Below are 8,386 nucleotides of genomic sequence, written 5' to 3'. Positions count from 1 at the left end.
TGACCTTTATGGCCCCTCGGCGGAGGCAACATATCTCTTTGGCCTCTGCTTCACGTAGATGGCAATCCTGGGCTGACCCACCAAGTAGAAATCGGCTGGTCGCCTTTTTCTGTCCCCCTCTCTGAACTTTTTCTTTCCTATATGCTCTGTCTCCTCTCCTGTCTTCTCTTCTCTTCTGTTACTTCTACATTTTCATAGGTGGCCTGGGTTAACCTTGTGTATGTGCCCTCTCTTGGGTATATTATATTGGATAATAGCAGCAATGCACGGCTGGCGTCTGCAGCCTTAGAAGTTAAGTGCTGCAGCGTCCCCTAGGTGGGCTCCTTGGTGGGTGGCCGCCATTGCCGCCGAATAAACGAATATATTATGGGAACACCTGCATTTACCCGTTTACTTCATCATCGCCCTCACAAGAGGGGACGCACCGATGAAACATTGTTACGGAAGGATACGAAGAAATGAAAAAAGAAGATCGAGAGACACCGGCTGCTGCGCGTTGTTGCTGGTCAGCTATGTTGATCGCACTAACTCTACTTGTGTATATATTGTAAAAACATCCAGTCTATACTGCCAACATCCCCGTAACATATTGGTGGAGGTGCGGGGTACCAAGGCTGAAAACGGAGCTCCGCAGTGGACGTCGCATCACCGTACCCACTATGACTGACGGTGACCACGCAGGATCAACGTCGTTGCCGCCTCCAACGTCAACGTCACCGTCACCAGCTACGTCGTCGTCCCCATCGGTTGTGGTTGTACAAGGCAAGAATCCCGGAACTTTCTGTGGACCGATGGTGCCAACGTCGAAGAGTGGCTGACTATGTACGAACGCGTGAGCGGAGTCAACAGATGGGACCCTACGCTTATGCTAGCTAATGTGTTGTTGTACCTAAGAGGCATGGCAAAGGTGTGGTGCGAAAACCACGAATAGGAGCTGACCAGCTGGCACCAATGCAATGAGAAGTTAAAAGAGTTGTTTGGTCAACCACCCGGGCGTAAAATTGCCGCAAAGAAGCAACTCGCCTCCTGTGCCCAATCCCCCACAGAGTCCTATGTTTCCTATATCCAGGGCGTGCTGGCGCTTTGTCGTAAAGCCGATCACGGCATGAGGGAAGCTGAGAAGGTCAGGCACGTGCTGAAGAGAATTGCTGACGACGCCTTTATTCTCGTCATGTGCAAAGGCTGTTCTTCAGTTGATGCTATCATTAAAGAGTGCCGACAATTCAAGCAGGCCAAAAGCCGCCGCGTCCTGCAACCATTCGCCAGACTTCCCAATACTGCCGCAACGTCGACGTGTGAAGCTCAGCCCACGCAGCCGCATGTGTCGCCATCAGAGGACGTGGTGCGAATCGTTCGACGTGAACTGGAAGCGATGGCGCCCGCAGCTTTCTGTTCGCGTCGCCCTGACGCTACCCCTCTTTCAGTTCCCCTCGTTCAAGCCATCGTTCGCCAGGAACTTGAAAGCATTGGTTTACATTCTTTCTATGCTGTCGCCAACCCCAGAGCCAACGAACGCCCTTCTACTCTGTTTGATCCACCGCGACGCTTACCTCCGCGTTATCGCAACACGACTGAGTGAAGAACTGCGGTCCACCAGCCGATATATTTCACCTGTCGCCGTATTGGTCATGTGGCCCGATACTCTCGCAACTCGTAGCCCTCAACATTTCGCACGCCGACCAACCTGAACCGTTTTGATGGAAATTCCCGCCGTGTTTCGCCCTCCGCCGAGTCTAACAGTACCGACAACTCTCCCAGGAACACGTGGTACAGTCGCCCACTATCGTCTCGTGGTCACCAGTCTCGTTCACCACAAACACGTCACCCATCTTCCCGTTCGCCGCAGCCACGTCGCCTTTCGTTCCCTGTGGCTTTCGACTGCGTTCTTTTGGAAAACTGAGCACTGCAGCCCTCGGAGGTGGTGCTGCATTGACAACTACTGCAGCAAATTCTCTGTCTGTTCCCACAAAGAGAAGTATAATTGACGGTAAAGTGATCGGCGTACCTGTCCAAGCACTCGCCGACACTGGAGCCCACATATTTATCATGAGCCTACGTAGACGTTTAAAGAAGGTCCTCACCCCAGCAGCTGCACAAGTGCTTCGTGTGGCCGACGGTGGCGTGCTGATTGTTCTCGGAATGCGTACTGTGCGTTTAAGTATAGCTGGCCGCCCTAGTTCTGTTCTCTTTGCTGTGATCGACAACTTCCCTCACGACGGTATCCTTGGGTTGGACTTTTTATCCAGCCATTATGCTCTCATCAACTGCGCAACCGGCGTCCTTCAGTTGGAACTGCCTCAACTCGCCGACGCTCCAAGCACCGCGCCTGTGCTCGCTTCAAGATGTGCGTCTGTCACCCGAGGTAGTCACTTACGTCGCTTTGACCGCACAGCCACAGGTTCCTGACGGTGAATATGTGCTTCGCCCCATCGTCGACGTGCTTTTTAACAGAAACGTTGCTGTTCGGCATACGCTGATCACGGTTACGAATAATGACGTTGTTCTCCCATTCTGAACTTCAGCCTGTGCCCTCAAGTGCTTCCAGCCGGCATGTTCTGTGCCAGCATTTCTAGTACGTCCGAATTTGGCGTTGAGAGCATGGAAGCCGAGAGTGGATTATTAGCACCAATTCCAGCTCACTGCTCTGGTTCTTTCACGGATGACTTAGCCAACATGATTGCACCTGACCTCACCTCTGCTCAGGCCAAGGACCTACGTCTGCCTCCTCGAATCGTACAGTGACATCTTTGATTTTGGCCACCGCCCTTTCGGCCAAGCATCTGTTGTTACCACCGTATAAACACTGGAGACACGAATCCTGTTCGTCGGCGTCCCTATCGTGTATCACATGCTGAACCTAGAGTAATCCAATCAGAAGTGTACAAAATGCTCAGCAAATGGGTCATCGAACCATCAGCCAGTCCTTGGGCTTCGCCAGTCGTCCTTGAGAAGAAAAAGGATGGTACCTGGCGTCTTTGCGTCGACTATCGCCATTTAAGCAAGATCACGCGAAAAGACGTCTTCCCATTACCACGCATCAATAACGCCTCGGACAGCTTACACGGAGCTACATACTTCTCGTCCATTGACCTTCGATCCGGCTACTTACAGATTTCTGTTGATGAAATGGACCGCGAGAAGTTTGCCTTCATAACACCTGATGGTTTAAATCAGTTCAAAGTAATGCCCTCTGGCCTATGCAATGCTCCTGCGACATTTGAACGAATAGTGGGCTCTCTTCTGCGAGCCTACAAATGGACCACCTGTCTTTGTTATCTTGACGACGTTATTGTTTTTTCTCCCACGTTCAGTAGCCACCTTACGTGACTCGCTGCAATTCTTGCGGTCTTCCGAAAAGCCGGCCTTCAGCTGAACTCCACGAAATGTCAATTCCGGCGCCGTCAGATTACCGCGTTCGGACATCTCGTTAACGCAACCGGTGTACAACCAGATCCGGATAAAGTTCGCGCTGTTCGCAGTTTCCCTGTGCCTCGTTCTGCTACTCACGTGCGCTGCTTCGTTGACCTGGGTTCTTAATTTCGCCGTTTCGTCAAAAACTTCGCCGACGTTGCTCGCCCTTTGACAAATCTTCTCAAGAACACGCCTTTCTCATGGGGCCCGGATCAGGCTCACGCGTTCGCCGCTCTCATCGGTTTTCTGACCACACCACCCCTCCCATACTTGCCCACTTTGATCCATCTGCACCGACCGAAGTCCACACTGACGCCAGCGGCCATGGCATCTGTGCTGTTCTCGCCCAGCAGCAGAATGGTACCGAGTACGTGATAGCTTACGCCAGCCGCCTGCTGTCACCTTCTGAGAGGAATTACTCCATCACCGAGCGTGAGTGCTTGGCTTTAGTGTGGGCTGACGCCAAGTTCCGGTCACATTTGTACGGCCGCACGTTTTCGCTCATTACAGACCATCATGCCCTCTGCTGGCTGTCTTCCCTCCGGGACCCGACAGGACGGTCGCTGAGCTTTGCGGCTCCAGGAATTTTCTTTAATTGTCATCTACAAGTCTGGACGTCTGCACAAGGACGCTGACTGCCTCTCTCGTAATCCCGTGGATCCTCCTGATCATGTTGCACATTATCCGGAGACCTGCGTGTTGGCTTTCACTGACATGTGCGACATGCGCGCTGAACAACATCGCGATGAGTCCTTGCAGGCTATCATCGCCGGAGTGCAATCTGGCAGCAGCGACGGCCCGTCCCGCATGTTCGTGCTGCACGACAGCATCCTCTACCGCCGCAATATCAACCCTGAGGACCCTGAGTTTCTCCTTGTCGTTCCTCGTCATCTACGATCCGTCGTTCTCGAACAACTTCACGATGCACCAACGGCTGGACACCTTGGAGTTTTGTGCACATACGACCGCGTACGACGCCAGTTCTTCTGGCTGGGACTCTACCGCTCTGTGCGTCGTTATGTCGCAACTTGCGAATTGTGTCAGCACCGGAAAAAACCTCCCCTGCCACCTATCGGACGACTCCATCCAATTGAAGTTCCCTCTGAACCTTTCTATCGTGTAGGCCTCGACCTGCTTGGCGTTTTCCGACAACTCGAGAGAATAAGTGGATCGCCGTCGCTACCGATTACGCGACACGCTACGCGATAACCAAGGCGTTGCCGACTAGTTGCGCAAATGACGTCACAGATTTTCTCCTCCATGACGTCATCCTCTACCACGGTGCACCTCGACAGTTACTTACCGACCGCGGCCTCTCGTTCTTGTCCCGAGTTGTTGACGACCTCCTCCCCTATTGTGCCACAGAGCATAAGCTGTCCACCGCCTACCACCCACGAACGAACGGTCCTACGGAACGTCTCAACCGAACACTCACAGAGATGATGTCGATGTACGCCTCCAATGATCACCGCGACTGGGACGCCACGCTGGCCTACGTGACATTTGCGTATAACTCGTACAGACATGATACCAAAGGATATTTACCCTTTTATATTTTGTATGGTCGCGACCCCACATTGCCATTTGACACCATCCTACCTTTTGTGCCACGTGTTACAACTGAGTACGCTCGTGAAGTCATCGATCGCACTCACATGGCGCGTCAAGTCGCCCGATCTCGTCTATTGGCATCGGAGGGTATACAAAAAAAGTGGTACGATCGCCGCCATCGCGATGTTAAGTTCGCCCCAGGTGCTTGGGTGCTCCTCTAGTCACCATGTCGTCGTGTCGGTCTCTCCCAGAAGCTTCTCTCTCGCTACACAGGGCCTTATGAAGTCCTCCGTCAAGTTAACGACGTCAATTACGAGATCTCGCCGTTACAGTTTGATCCGTCCGCAAGTCCGACGCCAGTTGACATCGTGCACGTTTTGCGGTTGAAGCCATACTTCGCTCGCAGTTCTTCGCCTGACATGCGCCGAGATGGCGCTTCAGCACACGGGGGTCCTGTTACGGAAGGATAGGAGGAAAGAAAAGAAGATCGAGAGGCACTGGCTGCTGTGTGTTGTTGCTGGTCAGCTATCTTGACCGCACTAACTGTACTTGTGTATATATTGTAAATACATCCAGTCTATACTCCCAACATCCCCGTAACAATATTAAGCCTCTTCAAACCGAAAGAAAATATTTCCCGTTCCCAAGTCGTTCACAGTGAAAAAACAGAAAAACCAACTAGAACCGTATCACATTTTCTTGTTGCAAAAGGCCTGACTGAAGCCCTTGGCCTGTGGTTATAAGGTCATCAAAATGGCGAGCGGGGACCTCTTCCTTGAGATCCGTGATAAAGAGCAGCACAGTAAAATAACCGAGCTTGTGGCATTTGGCGACATTCCCGTTACCGTTTCACTGCATCGGTCTATGAACACAGCACGCGGAGTAGTTTCTGATGCAGATCTTATCGACTAGTCCAAAACCTAACTATTGGAAGGCTAGAAAGAACAAAATGTAACAAACGTACAACGCATCGTTATCAGAAAAGACAATAAAGAAATTCCCACAAAACACCTCATCCTGACCTTTGCAACTAGCGATCTGCCACAAACCATAGAAACTGGATACACACAGACAGCTGTCAGACCATACATACCTAATCCAAGAAGATGCTTCTAATGTCAAAGATTTGGCCATGGTTCGCAGAGCTGCCGTGGTAGACTCACATCTCAGCCAACTACGAAGCGACCTCACTGTGTAAACTGTGATGGTGAACATCCAGCTTACTCCCGGTCTTGTCCGAACTGGAAAAAAGACGGCTCGCTGGCTAGCGAACAGCGAGCCGTTGGCTGTGGCGCCCTCCATCCCTGTTGTGGTAGCAGTTAAATCTGCTCCACTCACCGAGCCACAGAGACCCGCTACCTCAGGCACGTCGGGTCTCAAGACCAAGCCTCACCAGGCGAGGTCTGACAAACGATCAAGCACCCCGCCCGTGCGGGCATCCAGTGCCTCCCAGGAGGCAATGGAAACAACACCGGTACCCTTGGTGCAGAAAAACCGGCGTGGCTCTCTCGAGCGCGCCAAACCAAACAAAAAACCCACAACAGGCCCGGACGACCGTCTTGTTACTTGAAGGACACCAACCACACACCAACTACACACCTGAACACAAAACGCTCCTCTCTCCAACAAGATGGCGGTACAAATTATTCATTGGAATGCCCGTGGCATTCAAAGCAACTTGGATGACATCAAGGAAATAATACAAGAATTTAATCCTAGGCTGTTCTGTGTTCAGGAAACACACCTGAAAACATCAAATGCAAATTTCCTAAGACACTATACATTATTACGCAAAGATCGTGATGATGGCCGCACCGCGTCTGGCGGCGTGGCCATTGTAGCTCAGAAGTCAGTTGCTTGTCAACACCTGCACCTTTAAACAAATCTAGAAGCAGTACCAGTTAGGGCAATACTGTTTGACAGGTTAGTGACAGTCTGTTCATTGTACGTACCACCTGAGCATCGTTTACAACTCAGAGAACTCGCAGCACTTGCCAATCAGCTCCCTGAACCATTCATTTTAACAGGAGATCTGAACGCCCATAACATGCTCTGGGGCGACTCGCGCTGCGATGCAAGAGGGCGCACTGTAGAAGATTTCCTTTTATGTTCTGGTGCGGTTCTGCTGAATAAAAAAGAACCCACCTCCTATAGCGCCACACATAAGACATACTCTTCAGTAGATTTAACCTCAGCTACTCCAAATCTAATGCCATACCTTGACTAGAAGGTCATAAAAAACCCTTATGGGAGTGACCACTTCCCTATTGCTTTAAATCTAACAAAACAAGCTGGCTGCCTTCCACAGGTTCCCCGATGGAATACCGATTCGTCAAACTAAGAACTGTTTCAAAAGAATACATACTTCCAGTGGGATGATTTGGTTTCTTGTAATATAGATGATGCTGTGTCATATTTGACAGGTTTTATCATTGACGCCGCTGAAAAATGCATAAAACAAACTAACGACTTACTAATAAGCGTCGTATACCTTGTGGAACGACGAATTTAAAGACGCACGGAAAAAACAAAATAAAGCTTAGGGCCTGCTTCGCGACTCTCCAACTGCGGAGAGAGAGAGAAACGTTTATTCTTGAAACAGTGTTCCGAGCGAGGCCCGATATCACCCTGAGGTGGGAAGGTTCCTTAGTCCAGGAACCCTCTGGCTTTCGCTGCTTTCATGGCCCTGGCGACGAGTTGTCGTTGGTCTTCCAGGTCCCCAAGGGCGAGCTTGGCCTCCCACGTTTCGAATAGCTGGTCTTCGTTTGCTTGTGGTGCTCGGTTAGCGTCCATTTCCGGCTGCATTTCGCTATCTTCATGCCACGGGCATTCCAAGAGCAAGTGTGCCAGGGTGTCGGGGACGTTGCACAGCGGGCAGAGGTAGCTGTGGAGCGTCGGCTAGAGGCGGTGCATTATAGTTCTGTGAGTGTAAGTATTACTTTGTAGGCGTCTGAGGACCACGCTTTCTTCTTTGCCGAGGTTTGGGTGCAGTGGAGGGTACACGCGGCGCTCGAGCCTGTAGTGTTGTAATATCGCCGAATAGTTGTTGGGTACGGCTTCCTCCTCTTCTACCGCGGGCTGGAGGGCATGTGGGGCGAGGGGAGCCCGGCTGACGTGCTCGCGCGCAGCGGCGTGGGCCGCTTCGTTCCCATCTAGTCCCTCGTGTCCGGGTACCCACGTTACGCAGGTGTACGGGAGCGGAGTGCTACGTCGTTGTAGTAACTTGAGTGCATCAGCTGAGATGCGGCCCCTCAAAAAATTTCTTCAGGCGGCCTGAGAGTCGGTGAAAATCACTGCTGCGTCTGTGCATGTGGTAGTGGCGAGAGCGATTTCCGCTTCTTCCGCCGTTTCCGGGTTGCGTGCCTTGACGGTTGCCGATGCTAACTTGCGGCCTCGGGAGTCTACGACGCTGAGAGCGTACGCG

Source organism: Dermacentor silvarum, chromosome 10, assembly GCF_013339745.2.
Source record: "Dermacentor silvarum isolate Dsil-2018 chromosome 10, BIME_Dsil_1.4, whole genome shotgun sequence".
Lineage (NCBI taxonomy): Eukaryota > Metazoa > Arthropoda > Arachnida > Ixodida > Ixodidae > Dermacentor > Dermacentor silvarum.
Note: the sequence above shows the minus strand (reverse complement) of the source record.